We start from the raw sequence: 17,173 nt of genomic DNA on the forward strand, positions 1-17,173 counted from the left end.
CTTTGTGATGGCTTTATCTTCCTTCTCTCTGATGGTATGACAGCTCTGAAGGACTAGTACCCAAACCACTATTTTCCTTCAGCTCAGCTAAAGCTGACTAACTGTTAAGGGACTTTGAAGTTGACCTTGAATCTTTGGAAGGGGGCCATCTGTTATATCCTTAACATAATGTAGCACATACAGCTAAAGCTACTGCAGCAGTGATCATTCAAACATCTAAAGTTATGGTAAGTTAACTTATACAACTGTACTTATCCATCCCTCCCATCTCCCCTTCCCATGCTGCCTCAGCCTTCCTCCAGCAAAAATTGCAGGAGATATTTCTCTGTGGCTTCCTGCTTGGTATTCAATAATATCATACTCTTTGGTAACAAGTCTAACAGGTTCCAAAATATACAGGAAACAGCCCCAATACTAAATAGACACACCGTAAAAGAATGAAAATAAACTGATAACAAAGTACGGTGGTCTAACCACGTAGTGTATCCATCAGTTGGATCTTGATTGTTCATCACTTGGTTGCGTCTTGGAGACTTCTAATGACATACATAGATAGGAGCCCATGGTAATGTAGTCTCCAATAGAGTCAACATAAATTTACATGTTTTATTCTGTTTTATGTTTATTAAGGGAATGTTGTTCCGTATATGTAGGTTTTGTGACAATACAGCTCTTGTTTATGTGTGTGTCTTGGATATTCCTAATGACATGCATGGTTAGGAGTCCATTGCAATGTGGTTTCGAATAGAGTCAACATAAGTTTACATGTTTTATCTTGTTTTATGTTTGCAAAGGGAATGCAGTTCTGTATGTGGAGGTTTGTGACAATATAGCTTTTGTCTATATCTCTCTATATGTAGGCATGTATATTGCCGTAGTTGGTGTGTTTATATTTGTATTTTATTCAGATGCTATTAGGGGCTTTTATGAGGAGTCTATATTGGATATTTTGTCATAGTTGTTTTTGATGGTGACATGGAGATTTGCTCGTATACACATCTTGTTTCAGTGTTTATTTACTCAGCCATATATAACTGTTTATGTATTTGATATTTTGGCTGAGTATGATCTTGGTTTTATTCATCAGAGCCATGTATGATATATTGATGAGTATTTATGTGACGACTGTTCAGTTTTTCTGGTATTGTATGCTATATTCATTTGATGGTTCCTTTTGGGAGTAGGAATTATATTGATGAAGTCAATATTTTAGGTGCCTGTCACTGGCAGTAGTGCATATGCCTGTTCATACAGGCGCAACATCTAAACTTTCTATTTATAAAAAATTTTTTATAGAGTTTTTTTATAGAGTTTTTTAAAACATGTATATACTTTTAAATATGATGTATGCGGTGACAGCATGATTTACAATCTAGAATGCTGCAGTTCGGCTTTGAGAGCTGTTTGTTTTGACATCCGGTATATGCAGAATTTTTGCTGCAGCCTATATCTTGATGTTTATGTAGGCAGGGATTGGAGGAACGCCACAATTGTGGGTGTAAGGTTCAGATAGGATGAATCACGCGTTGCACGTCAGTAGGTGTACTGACGCATTTTTTTGTATGAACACTCTCTATGGTATGTTTCCATTCATATTTATTTATATTCCTCAGCGAGGAGTACATTCTATAGAATATTTGGGTTTGTACACATTAACCATAAGGTTATGAAATAGCAAGTTTGAACACTGTCGGTATGAGCGATCGCATGTTTTACGTTTCTAATAACTGTCATGATATCTTTATATATCCGGTCTGTGATTACGAGTGTTTCTGCTGACAATATGCTTATTTGATACTATACAGCTAGCTGTCCCGCCTCAGAAGGTTCTTGCTTTCATATAAACAGAGGTGTTCAGTTCAGTTATTTGTTTACAGTCAGGTCAAATATCCTGTGTGGAAGATGAAAATAGAATTGCTAGTGGCATCTGTATTGTAAATGGTTCTTACTGTTCTGTCAATGCACACTTTTTAACGTTTGTGTAACGTGGTTTTTTATGAACATCCTGGCTTTACTGTCTATTGAGAATGTTTCAATAGTATGATGATCATGTGTAAGATTTATGCAGCCAGATTGATATTTGCCACAACGCCCAAGTGTGTTTTGTTTACATTTAGGAGGCAGTTTTTGCTGCAGTTGTCATTTCTTTTTTAAATCTTGAACAGCAGATGTCATAGATTGAATGATTGTTTAGTTAATTGATGCATTTTCCCGCCAGTTTGTGTTTAAAAGTTGGAGAGTTTTATATGGTTTTTATGTCTGAGGAAGCGTAGGTGAACCTACGCGAAAGCGCTTACCACTTTTTTACAAATTAAACACGTTTTTATACTTTGGAAAAGTTGTAAGAGTGCTCTTTCTTCAACTGAACGTTGGTTAGCTGTGTTTTGAGCTTTGGAGACGCTGCGAGTGTTTTGTTTGAACACTTTTTTTACTGGATACACTACGTGGTTAGACCACCGTACTTTGTTACCAAGTCTAACAGGTTCATAGATCAGTGCCAGGCTAGCTGTCTCTGTGGGCTATTTTTAAGCCTGGCCAGTTTCCCTTTTTTGTTCTTGAAATAACTTACCTCATTTGTTTCTAGATTAGCCTTACCCATTCCATGGTCAATAATTACATGTAACCCTTAATGCAAATCACTTGGATCATACCATAGATAATTTGAGGGGCCTAATGTTAATAATTGAGATCATACCATAGATAATTTGAGGGGACCCATTCATAAGATAAAGCATTTAGGAGATGCATCTGTCCATAAGAACAGGGGGCAGTCTTGAGGTAAATTTTCTGTTTCTCATCCATAGATCTAAGTTGCACTTGAAAATGGACGGGTATGAACTTTGTTTTATGTGGATAGGGAGTCTGTTCCACAGCAGTGTTATTCTCTGAGAGATATACCTGTTCCTTCAAACCATTCTTTTGATGGTTTAGATCCCTAGACAGAATTTCTAATGCCATTTGACTTGCTGATGTGCAGTAAATCTGTCAGTAATGGGTCTGAGAATGCCTTGTATAGCAGACACAGGTACCTTTAAGCAGTCTGTAGGATACCAAGTATAGTGACAGGGCCTTGTGTCTTTCCATGTAGGACATAATTTTTAGGTCTTATTTCCTTTTAGTAAGGTATCTCTGTACGCATTCCAGTTGTTGCATGTGTCTGGACAGATACATGACAAAGGGGGCATTATATTCAATGACTGGCCTAATGAGAGCTGAGTAAAGGGGGACATTGACATCCCTAGATCTAGACACAATCCCTTTATGTATAAGCTGTGTAGACACATGTTGGTGAAAAGTTACGTCACTGTCCACATAAGTTCCCAAAGTTCTCAACAGAGCATAGATAAAAGTTCCAGGTGAATCCTCTCTCTTTCCACCTGAAATTCCTTAGTCTCAAAAGACATCTTCATCTTTTGTCTCAAAAAAATTCAGAACTTCTACTTCAGGGTATCATACAGCCAGTCCCCTTGGTCCAGAAGGGAAAAGACTTTTATTCCAGACTTTTCTCTGGTTCCTAGGAGAGAGGACACTTGGTGACTCATTCGTGACCTTTACAAATTGAACACGTTTATTTATATCCAAAAATCCAAAATGCTGGCACTGCAAACTTTCTTCCCTCTTCATTCCTCTTGCACATACCTGGTCACCTTGGACTTGAAAGATGCTTGTCCTCACATTTCCATTCACAAAAGTCACATATGCTTTTTAAGGAATTTTGACTTCTTGGGATTGCAGTTTTCAATTTACTTCTGTTTGGTCTGTCTATAACTCTCAAGAGTGTTCACCAAGTGCCTTGCCCGCGTGGTAGCTCATTGGAGGTTCAAAGGTATGCAAATATTCCATCACTTGAATGATTGCCTGATCTCAGCATATAATAGCCAAGACACTCTCACATGTTTACACCTCACCATAAATCTTCTCAGCAACCTAGATTTCCCAGGAAATTACAGCTTTTCTTCCACAAAAAATGTCTTTGTACCATTTCCTTGGTCATTCTCAATGCTGTCCCCTTCAGGAGAGTTTCTGACAGTTCTAGGATACATGATCTCTACTAACCTGAGGATTCCACTTGCTAGACTTCACATAAGAAAGATAAAATAGTTAGTGGAATCAGTTGGGCCCAATACTCTCATCCTTTATCTTCTCTAATTCCTTTTCTCAGCTTTATGAAGAAAGAACTCATTTGGTGGAGCAATCATGTCTTATTCAACCCAGGACAAAGTTCTTGTCCCACAAAACCCCTTTCAGTTGGTAGCCACAGAAATTGACATCCACAGCACAGACACAAATACTTAAACCTGAAAGAAATTGCTGTCTTAATAAATAGTCTAAAGGCCCTAAATCAGTTTTGGTATCCAGGAGCTCTTTTAGTGGTTACAGACAACACCACAGCAATGTGGTACATAAGCAAATGGGGGGACAAGCTCATAATCCCTGTGTAGACAAGCCATGATTGCCTAGGACATAGAAATTCAGCACAACTTAACCTTAGGCTACTTACATTCTGTAAAAGCAGAACACAGTCATGGACACTTTGAAAAAAATTAGACCCTCACAAGTGGATGATACACCCTGTGATGGGTCCCTACTGCAGGACAGCAATCAAGGAGACTCAATCCTCACCACTGACTCTGGTGAGGGACAGTCACTAAGAGCAAACATGGATTTATACAGTATTTTCAGATGCAACTACCTGCAGCAAGCACAATTTCCCTGAAGATCAAACAGGGAGCATGCTTGAGACCTGGGGCTGGACTCTCCTTCTCTCTCCAGACCCACACAAAATTCCACACTGACCACTTTGGAGCCCTGTGTCCCTGTTTGTAGTAGCTGACACACACACACACACACACACACACACACACACACACACACACTTGGATATTCGAGTTTCACACACACATACACACCTGGGCAAAGCTTGCACAGATTTACTAGCTATGCCCTTTTCTGCCCAGACTCTGAGGTAATCACACTGCTACCAGCCAGCTACCCTAAGGCTCTTACAAAGGGTACACAATTGCTGTGTAAAATTAATGCTAATACAAATGGTAGGGTGTGACAAAAACAGCAAGGCTTTCAGGAGCAGCCAGTGTGTCACTAAAACAAGTATAAGCACTCTCAAGATGTTAAAAGTATTCTCTAAAGGACCAGCCACAATGAAAGGTATTAAAATATTTAATGATAAATAATAAAACAGAAAACAGGAGAATACTGAATACAATAAACAACAGAGTTTAAACCACAGAGATATAAAAAATAATACAGTTGGATAGTTTCTCACAGATGCAGAAAACAATACTAAAATTTTCTCACTAAATGTCCCTGACTAACTAAAGAATTACTGTTCCCTGGCTACTTGCTAAAGCAAGGCAAGCTAATGTGTGCTGAGTGTCTTACCTCAGCAAAAGCCAGATGATGTCTCGCACTGTCTGTGTGGATGTGTGAAATATATATCCTGTCAGAAATCTTTCCTGTTAGGTTCCAAAGTGCTGCTGTGAGGGTTTTAAAGAAACCAGATGCTGATTAGAGGATGACATCACCTCTGGTCACCTAACTCTGGTACAATATACATACAGAGCTTTGATCAAATCTATAGCAGCATCTGAAAGCTATAACACAATTTCAAACTTTCTACCATTCCAGGGTTCTCTGATAAACATACACATTTGATCAGTTAAAACAATGCAACCTAATATACATGCATGCATGCATTCTTTCGGTCCAGTGGGACCTACTGTTGATGCATTTTTAACACAAGTAACTTTACAGATATATTTTTAACTCAAACATCTGTACAAATTAGTGTGATAGTTAAATAATATAAAATTATTTACAAAGCTCCAGCTAGCTATGCTAGCATATGTACATGCACACCGCCCTACCCTCCCTGGCACAGATTGTACTACCTCATAACATCACATCTCTCCCCTCTTGAAAGCTCAAGCTGTTTTTTCAAGTGACCCTGGAAAAACATTTCTTTAGAGAAATGGGCCTGTCTGGGAACACATTAACCTATACCCTGTTTTGAGAGCTCATCTGCATTGGCATTGCTGACCCCCCCTCCCCCACGTCGCCGTACTGTCATGCCATATCTCTGCAACCCTAGGCTCCACCTTAATAACTTGGCATTTTGCTAACTGGCTCAATGTAGCCATGTTACAGGATTGTGGTCTGTAACCACAGTGAATTTCCTTCCATACAGATAGAGCTGAAGTTTCTACAGTGCCCATACTATTCCTAGACATTCTTTTTCTACAGCTAAATAACATTCCTCCCTGGGTTAGAGTCTGTGGCTGAGATGTAAAACTGCATGCTCTTCTCCATCTGAGGAAACCTGTCTGAGTACAGCCCCACCCCATGGTTTGAAGCATCCACCTGCACAACAAATTATTTGCTATAATCTGGACTGGCTAATATAGGGGGTCCTCCCAAAGCCCATTTAAGCTTTTAGAATGTCTGCTTGCAGGCTGGGTCCACATTACCCTATCTGGCCTGTTTTTTTTCATCAGGTCTATGAGAGAGCAGCTATTGTACTATAATTGGGAGCAGAATATCTATAATACCCCATAGTCCCCAAGAATATCCTCACCTGCTTTTTGGTAACAGGGACAGATCACACCAGAATAGCTTAAACTTTGTCAGGATCTGGAATCTTATCACTCCCCATTCTATGTCCCAAATAGAACACCTCTGCCATACCCACCTGATATTTACTGGGTTTATTGGTCAACCCTGTCCTTTGCAGACTACCTAGGACCTCCCTGACATCATGAAGGTGTTCTTACTGGAAATGGCTGTAGAGAGCAATATCATCCAGGTAAGCAAGAACATAGTGTCCTGCTCCTGCTAGAATATGATTCACTAGCCTCTGAAAGGTTGCTGGGGCATTTTTCATCCCAAAGGACGTCTTCATGAACTCATATAATCTGAAAGGAGTCTCAAAGGCTGACCTCTTTCTAGCAGTGTGTGTCAAGGACACCTGCCAGTAGCCCTTGATCAGATCAATAGTTGTCAGACACTTAGACCCACCCAGCTGCTCTAAGGCTTCATCTTTCCAAGGCATTGAGTAAGCATCTGACTCTGTGTGACTATTAGGTTTTCTGTAGTCCACACAGGACTGGGTGCTGCCATCTTTCTTTGGTACCAGCACTACTGGGGAGGCCCGGGGACTGCTGCACTCTAACATCATCTGTGTCTCCAGTCATTTGGCCTCCAGTTCAAGTTTCTTTGCACACCTTGGCCAACTGGTTCTTTGTCAGCTTGCTATTATCCTCTACTTCCCTGACTAAACTAAACTAACAAAAATAAATAAAACTGTTGTGAAAATGAAACTCTGTATGTTTACCTTGTGGCTGCTGAGAGTACAAACACCTTCAGTGACAACTTCACACTGGCTACTGAAGTTCAATTAATATCCCACCCAGCTACCTCCAATATGTGATGGGTCCCTACTCTGGGCCAGCAATCAAGGAGACTCACTCCACACCACTGATTCTAGTGATGGATGATCAATAAGAGCAAAGATGGATTCACATGGTATTTTTAGATGCAGTTCCCTGCAGCAAGTACAATTTCCCTGAAGAGCAAACAGGGAGTGTGCTCGAGACCTGGGGCTCGACTCTCTTTCTCTCTTCAGACCCACACAAAACTCCACACTGACAACTTTGCAGCTCTGTGTCCCTGTTCCTAGTATCTGACACACATACACACACACACACACACACACACACACACACACACACACACACATGGATATTTGAGTTTCACGCACACATACACACCTGGACAAAGCTGGCACAGATTTACTAGCCTTGCCCCTTTCTGCCCAGACTGACGTAATTATGCTGCCACCACCCAACTACCCTAAGGCTCTTACAAAGGGTACACAATTATACTGGTAAAATTAATACTAATATAAATGGTAGGGTGTGACAAAAGCAGCAAGTCATTCAGGAGCAGACACAGTGTCACTAAAACAAGTATAAGTACTCCCAAGATGTTAAAGATATTCTCTAAAGGACCAGCCGCAATGAAATGTATTAAAATATTTAATGATAAATAATAAAACAGAAAACAAGAAAATATTGAATACAATAAATAACAGTTTCAACCACAGAGATATAAAAATAATACAGTTGGATAGTTTCTCACAGATGCAGAAAACAATACTAAACTATTCTCACTAAATGTCCCTGACTAACTAAAGAATTACTGTTCCCTGACTACTTACTAAAGCAAGGCAAGCTGATGTGTACTGAATGTCTTACAAGAGAAAAAGCCAGATGATGTCTCTCTCTGTCTGTGTGGATGTGGGAGATATATACCCTGTCAGAAATCTTTCCTGTCAGGTTCCAAAGTGCTGTTGTGAGGAGGATTCCAAAGAAACCAGATGCTGGTTAGAGGATGACATCACATCTGGTCACCTGACTCTGGTACAATACACACACAGAGCTTTGCTAAGATCTGTGACAGCATCTGAAATCTATAATACAATTTCAAACTTTCCACCTATCCAGGGTTCTCTGATAAACATACACATTTGATCAGTTACAACAATACAGCCTAATGTACATTCATACATTCTTTCTGTCCTGCAGGACCTTCTGTTGATGCATTTTTAACATAAGTAACTTTATACATATATTTTTAACTCAAACATCTGTACAAATTAGTGTAATAGTCAAATAAAATTCTTTACAAAGCTTCAGCTAGCTATGCTGGCATATGTACACATGCACTGCTCTACTCTCCCTGGCACAGATGGCACTACCTCATGTCTTTCTGTAAATAGTCAACCACTGAGGAACCCCCCAAATACATGTTTGCCTCATAACTTTCAAAACATCCAAAAGAGATGTATTCAGAATCCCATGGATGGGGAAGTTTCTTAATGATTCCCCATTTTTCCTCTAATATCCAAGATCTTTCAGAAGATCAGAAAGGACTTACCAAATATGTTATTGGTGACACTTTTTTGGCCTAGTAAACACTGGTTTTCCTTTCTCATGCAGCTGGCCAAGGTCAATCACCAGCAAGTTCTTCCCAGAGTGAAATTGCTCATACAGGACAGTGGATCCTTGATTCATCTCATCATTCAAACTTGATCTAAGTGTGTGAAAGATAGGCTTTTGCTCGGTTTTAGGTACCCTTTTCTGAGGATGTGCAGCGGGTGTTGAAGGAGGTAAGAAAACCTGTTACCATAACATCTTCCTTAACTACATGGAAAAGATTTTCTAGTTGGTACCAGAATAGAGGACAGGACCCATTTCAGGTGAGTGCACCCCTGGTTCTTCAGGTATCTATGTGAATTGCTCAATTACTCTGGCCTAGTGTACATTTCTATAAAGGTACACCTCCCTGCCATTTCAGATTATCTGCCACTGGACCATATATTTCTTTATCATCCCAAGTCAAACCACATTTAAAAGGGGGGGGGCGCATATCAGGCCACCAAGGAAAAGGTGGTACCTTCCTAGGATTTTAATTTTTGTTTGTAGAAGTTAAATTTGTCTCCATATGAACCTGCAAACAGTTCTCCTCTAAAATCACTGTCTTGGAAGACTTTCCTGTTGGTAGCTCTGTGTTCTGATAGATTGAGATGTGAATTAAAGTACCTTATGACCATTCAGCCTTATTTGATTAAAGGTAGGCTGACTGAACCATATTTCCCTTTATGACTAAAGTTATCTCTGAATTTACTCTTCATCAGACTGTACAGTTCCCTGTTTTCTATCCTAACCCTCAGAACAAAGGAGGAAGTATACTTTATTGTCTGGATGCCTAGAGGCAAGCTATTATTTGGATAAAACTAAAGATTTTAGGAAATTAAATCAACTTTGTGTCCTGTGATGGAAATAAAAAAATGGATAGCCAGTATCTAAACAGAGATTTATAGATGGCTCTCCCTTTCTATTCAGTTCTGCTATTCTAACCATTGTAAAATACTTTCTCAGAACATCAAGGGTCTTTCCACTAGAGCAGTGGTCACTTCTGAAGTTTTCTGGAAAGGAGTGGATTATAGCTCTAGTCTAGAAGCAACTATTTGATCCACGGTACATGCTTTCACTAAGCACTAAGAGCTGTACTTCAGAGAATCCTGCATTCTGGTCCTTCTCCATTTAGCCATTCTTCTTTTTTGTCCCCTCCCTCATTGCTTCATACTTTCCATTCCTATCCTATGCCCTATTGCCCCAGTGCTCCCATCTATTGCCAGGTCTGCCAGCTCCTCCTCATCCTTCGATCATTAGACTAACTCACATTCCAGGCTAGGGCCAAAGTATTAAAGACATCCTTCTGTGAGGGTAAGTTTTTTTTTTTTTTGCTGTTATGATGTACCCTTGTTTTGTCATCCCCCCATATACTCATCTTGTAATACCATCCAAGGGTTAATGCCCTCTATGGACCACTCCTACTCTTAGGGAGCACCAAGGTGAACATCCCCTCCATGATAGGAATACCCATCCCACCCTGGCAGAGTCTCATACTTCTGAGCCATGAATCGAACCTGGATCATCTGGGCCATAATTAGGGCTTTATCCTCTCTATACCATAAGACTTGCTGAATCTTCCCATTTTTCTTGAGCTTTGGAAATCATCCTATATTGTAACAGCTGCTGCAGCACTGAGCTAATGAAGAATATGATGCAGTTGTGTAGTTTACTTATTGTAGCAACAGATGTTCAGTTAGATCACTGCTGCAGTACTACCACCCTGCCTCCATCCATCCTTATATTTCATACCTGTACTGAGGTGGGGTACCCTTCTTTCTTTACTTTTCTGACAGGATCTTGCTGAGAGCTTTATGTTTCAACCTCCTGGTTTTCAGCAAGAAAGAGATGAGTTTTGGTGCATCCATGTGTCTCTCTTATACTAACACATCCTATCGCACTAAGGGCATATATGCTGTGCTCTAGGAAGGAGCCTGAGGCTTTGTAAACTGGCCAGACATATGTTATCCTTGGCAGGATACATTCCATATTATAATAGCTACTGCAATGGTTGCCTATTTGAATATCTACTGTTATGGTAAGTAAACTGCATAACAGCACTTTTCTTTGCGTCTAGTGTTTAGTTCATATGGTGTATTGTATATGGCTGCATATGCAGAGTCTTCTTTTCTTGAAAAATGTATATTCATATTAATTTGAACGTGGTTTAGAAATGCTCATATTTTAGATGGGTCAAATGAATTTGATAAATATTATATGATAACATACTGAGGTGGGGGTTGCAGTTATTGGGGACCCTGGGATAACTTGAAGTTACTTTGTTCTCATGTACCTCTGAGAAAGTATTTTGAGTTTTAAAATCAACAAATTATTGTAATTAGCATGCGCATGTTAGTTTGATTTTGATTCTGTCATCAGTGATTTGACTTTCCGGAAACGTTTCACCTTGATTCATCATGTACTGTTTTTACTCAAATGTAGGCAATCAAGTCAAATGAATTAAAGTTGTGTAACCCTTATTTGTTACCCCTACCTGTAAATGTCAGTATCTGTCAATGATTTGTTTCAGCCTCATTTTCATAGCATATAAACAATATCACTAGCTATGTCTCTAGAAACAAAACTTTGCTATACTCAGATGGCATTCCTCTCCGGGTTTATTTTAGTGGTTTAGAGACTATTTAAGGATTAATTGAGCAGCCCTCCACAACAATATTGTGTCAAATAACTCGAACAAAAGTAACATCTAGGGGACATTGTTAAGACTGACAAAATCAGAAAACTTCCAAAAAGAATAAAGTGGATCATGAAGGCCTGCAAAAGACTGAGTGGAAGTCCTGGCAAGATTAGCTTTTGCAGGCATGTTTAAACCATTTTCAGCATGCATCATTTCTTACCTGTAGAACTCCTTACAGATAGCAGTCTCAGTATTTTCTTATTTACTTAATGTTTGTTGACTGGGAATATGCAACTGAGAACTCCCTGTTTTCAGTGGAATCCCCTAGGAGAAAAAATCCAGTCCCAATAGCATTAAAGTTCATATCAAGAACATCACTGAATTATTACAACTTAAAATAACAAAACCATTTCTAGCAATGTGAGCTGAAACGCTACTGTACATTCTGTGTGTGTGTGTGTGTGTGTGTGTGTGTGTGTGTGTGTGTGTGTGTGTGTGTGTGTGTGTGTGTGTGTGCGTGTGTGTATCATAGGTTCATAGGTAGGTACTAGGCTATTGGCCCTAGGACCTATATAAGCCTAGACAAAAGCTACCCTGGCTTTCGCCACCCAAGAAAATTATTTTCCTGTGCCACTGTCGAGCAGAGCCACAGAAGTGTTCCCCAGGGTGAATGTCCTATCTCTCATCCAATCATCAAGATTTTTCTTGAAGAGTGCTAATGAGGAGCTTTGTTTGATATAGATAGGTAGTTTGTTCCAGAGTATGGGAAGTCTCTAGGACAGGAATCTGTCCCTCCAGCATGTTCTATTTATTGTGGTGACAAGGTTTAGGTCCCTAGAGCATTTAGCTCAGAGGGATTGGGATTTCTTTAAGTGGAGCATGCCCAACAGCTCTGGGTTTGACATAGCTTTGTATGTTAGGCAGAGATCACCTCTGAGTAGACGATATGCGACAGAGTAAAGATGGAGTGATTTGAGACGGTCTGCATAGGGCATCTGTTTGAGGCCAGTAATCCTCTTTGTGAGGTATTTCTGCAGCCTTTCCAGTTGTTGTAGATGCATTGTGAGGTACATACCAAAAGGGGTGTTATACTCTATAATGGGTCTAATGAGTGATGAGTAGAGGGGAACAATGACCTCTTTTTTCCTAGATGAGAAACCGTTTGTGATGAGGTGTGCCATGTAGAAGGATTTCCTGACTACTGCGGCGATGTGATTATCAAAGGAGACATTACTGTCCACCTGTGTCCCAAGGTCTCTTATCACACTTTCGGTGTTAAGTAGACTACCGCCTATGTGGTAGTTCAGGGATACAGAGTTTTTTACCAAAAGGGATGACAATGCACTTTTTGGCATTGAGCTTGAGGCCATGGCTTTGACACCAGGCATCTGTCTCAGCAAGGCCCGTTTGTAGGATGTCCACATCCTTTGGAGTTTTGATTATGGCTCCTAGTTTGCAGTCATCTTCGAACTTTGTAAGCCAAAGACCTTCTGTGTTAGCCTGTACTTCAGAGAAGTAGATACCAAACAGGAGAGGACCCAGGACTGAACCCTGTGGTACTCCACTTGTCACTGATCTGAAGTTGGATTTGGAGTCTGCTACTTTCACAGTGTGGGTTCTGTCAGTGAGCCAGTTGGCAACCCATCTTGTGACATAGGGATTTATACCTAGTTTAGTGAGTTTATCTATAATTCTAGAGTGGGGGATGATGTTGAAAGCCTTTCCGAGATCTAGATAGGCTGTGCGAACCACCTTACCCTCATCTACAGCTTTGGTGACTGCTTCAAAGAAGTCTATCAGGTTTAGGAGACATGATCTGCCTTTTACAAACCCGAACTGGGTGGGGTCCAGAGTTTGGAGATTACCAATGTCATTGTTTATGTTCCATGATGATATGTTCCATAGGCTTACAGACCATGCTCGTCAGGCTAATGGGGTGGTAGTTTCCGGAGTCCATGGTGGCTCCCCCTTTGTGGAGTGGGATAACCGTCACTGTGCACCATTCAGTGGGCACATAGCCTGTGGTGAGGCTATGATTGAACATGGTACTTAGGTGGGGTGCCAGTTCGTTCTGTAGTTCATGTAGAAAGCAGCCTGGGATGTTGTCAGGTCCCATGGATGCTGTGTTCTTGGCTTTGGAGAATGTGTTTTAACCTGCGCAGCCATGATTACAGGAACTTTGCATTCTTCCGGTATAGAGATGGGCCCTTTAGGGGATGAGAGGGGGGTAAAGTTACCACTAAACCTATCTGCCAGGATGTTGACAATATCAGTTGGTTCTGTATATTTAGTGCTATTGTGCTGTAACTCAGAGTAGATCTGAGTGCTGCCATTAAGATTCTTGACATAGCTATAGAATGCTTTGTGGATGCCTTTATATTCAGTGGTGACTTTGTTTTCGTAACTAGCTTTGGAGGATTTTATGAGGGATCTCAGCTTCTTACTGAGGCTGACCAGGGAGTTCCTCCAATCATGGGATTTTACTCTTTTTTGCAACAGTTTCTTTCTTCTGTTGTAGAGTTTGTTTATGGCAGGGGACCACCAGATTGGCTTCCTTTTTTTAGAGGATAGCATCTTGTTTCTGTTAGGGATTGCATGATCCATGCACTTGTGTAAGTGCTTATAAAGTGCATTTGTGTAGGATTCACCAGTCATACCTCTATTGTCCGTCAGCATGGGTTTCGTGAAGTTTGCCACTTCTGTCTTAAGAAGTGTGAAGTTGGCTTTGGAGAAATTTTTTACGGTGGTTTCCCTAATGGGGGATGGGGGAGGGATGTGGATGTCTAGGGTGATTAGCTTGTGGTCGGATCTGACCAACGAGGAATTGACCTCTGGTGTGGAGCACCGGTTGCCCATGTTGGTAATAACCAGGTCTAGGATATTGCTGCCCCTGGTAGGGGCGTGGATAAGTTGATCCAAGGCATTGGAATTTATGAATTCCAGAAAACGTTGAGCACAAGAGTTGGTACATGAGTAGTTTTCCCAGTTAATGGTGGGGTAGTTGAAATCACCCATTATTAGGGTGTTAGGTTGTACCCTAATATTTTCCAGTGTACCAAGATATGAGGAGTGGGAATCCTGGGGCATGGTGGGGGATCTGTAGCAAACTACAATTTGGATTGCGGTGTTGCCCGGAGTTAGTTGCACTTGGATAATCTAGGATGCATTATGCTGAGCAACTAGCCTGGAGGTGTGGATATCCTTAATGAATATGGACATGCCTCTGCCTTTAGTGTTTCGGTCCAGGTTAGGTGGCCAAAAGGTGTGGTATGAATTATAGCCTAGTAATACAGGGGTACTCTCTGGAGCCTTGAACCAGGTCTCTGTCACTGCACATATGTCAATGTTCTCCATTTTAAGGAGTGCCTCGAGAGAGTGCATTTTGAGGTTTAGACTTCTAGCATTGAGTAGCAATACCCTCAGATTCTTCTTGCTTGTATCTGTTACGGTGGTGAATTTGTCATTTGAACCTTGCCTAAAAAAGACACTATAGGGGTGGCTAGAGCCTTAGCCAGTATCCAGAATCCCAAGGTCGACAGGTGCAGGCCATCTCTGGCAAAGCATTGTATTTTGTCGATCATGTCATCCCAGGCAGACAGATACTGGATCCCCTTAGAATGACACCAGAAGTTTAGCCAATTGTTGAAGTCAGTCATTTTGTCCTTGTACTGTGGTATCATTCTGGTTGATGGCAGGATGCTACTCAGGGCTAGGGTCACACCTACCTGGGCTACAAGATCGGACAGCTCCTCCATGTCCCTTTTCATGTAGTCCAGGGAGGTAAGTCTCAGGTCATTCACACCAACATGGACAATGACAGAGTCATATTTGTACTTGTTGTGGAGTGACCTGAGTGCATGCGTCATGTGGTGGATCCTGGTACCCGACAGGCAGCTGACAGTAACTTTCTCCTTGTTTAGCCTGGTGAGTGGAATGTCAGTGTGCCTGACTATAGAGTCACCTATGGCTAGAGTGTTGGGTACGTTGTTATGCCTTATGGGCTGTGGTTAAGTGGCACAATGAGTTTGTGGGCTATGTGTCATTTTGTTTGTGTTGGGGGGGGGGGTGGAGGTTGCTTGTGTTTCTGCTTTGGAGGTCCATGTTGCTTGGGCAAGTTTTTACTGAGAGCCTCCATGAATGTAGGTGTGTGTTTTGTGTTTCTATGTGTGTGTTTTGGTTGTGTAGGTTTTGAGGGACTATGTGCTGAGTGTGGTGTGGTGCAAGTGTTTACCTTCTCCTCTTGACTGTCTAGTCCAGTCTTGGGTGAAAAGAGCTTTGCTTCCAGTTTGGCTATATAAGTTCATCTCTCACCAGTTGTAGTGTTGGGTGGTAGGAGGAGATGGTTGTCTGTGTACATAAGGCAATTACTGCATTGCCCCAAGTTGCCCAGATTCATCAGGTAGACAGGAGAAAACACCGGGAGCTGACCCTTAGACATGCCTGAATATGTGCTTATTTGTTAAGTACTAGAAACTGTTTTCCTCTAGACAGTGAGGAAAGTTGAGTGCTGTAGTAATTTGTAGCTTATTTGGTGCTTACAATAAGTTCTGAACAAGTGCTGAGCTCAAAGAAACAGACTTGAGTGCTGAAACTAAAAAAACTGGCTAGTTCTAAGAAACAAAAATTAAGCTAGAAGGCTTTCCTTCAACACAGAAAAGCATTACAAGTATTTCAGAAATTTTATGAAAATCCGTATAAAGCAGAGAGATATAAAATCAAGCAGAGGTGCAGCTAGAAATGTTTATGGAAGAATTCAATATGCCAAGGTTAGATTAGATGAGGCTCAATTACAGGATAGATGTAGTTGTATATATATAACCAATCTACAGGAAAGTCTCCTTGAACAGATGGTATTCTTGTGGAAGTTTCGAAGCTAGGAGGGAAGAAAATGATAAAGATTTGGAAGATTTTATGTAACAATATTTTAGAACAAGGAGAAGCACCAACATCCTGGAAGAAATCTGTGGTGGCTGTAATACATTAAAACAGTAAAGACCCATCTGATCCAACTTCATATAGGCCCATTTCAATTTTAAACAATGATTATAAAGTTTTTATGTCTATAATGGCTAAAAGAATGGAAGAATGGAGAAGGTGATGCCAAAATTGATAGATATGGATCAGTGTGGTTTTGTGGAGGCGAGGCAAACATTTGACAACATTAATAGAACAATGATGATCCAGAGGAAAGCAGAATGTAAAAAATACCACTGGTTTTGGTGAGTCTTGATGCAGAGAAAGCATTGTGAAGAGAGAGTGGATAAGCAATGCACAAAGAAACAATGGGAGGGTATACGTACTGCTCCTAAATATGCAACAAAGTCCAGAAGATTTAGGATCTTTGCTTGGAAGTGTTTGCAGAGGTTTTTTTTTTTTTATATCCCAAGCAGACTCCAGATAAATTTTCCTCTTGTAGGTTTTAAATATTGGAGATGTGATGGAGAAAAAGGAGGTAACTGGGTACATATTTTTGGGAGTGTAATGAGCTGGCAGACTTTAAAAATTTCCTGCAGACTACTATGTCAGAAATATTGGGTGAATAAAT

This window comes from Protopterus annectens, chromosome 7.part0 (assembly GCF_019279795.1).
Source record: "Protopterus annectens isolate FY-2018-M chromosome 7.part0, PAN1.0, whole genome shotgun sequence".
Lineage (NCBI taxonomy): Eukaryota > Metazoa > Chordata > Ceratodontiformes > Protopteridae > Protopterus > Protopterus annectens.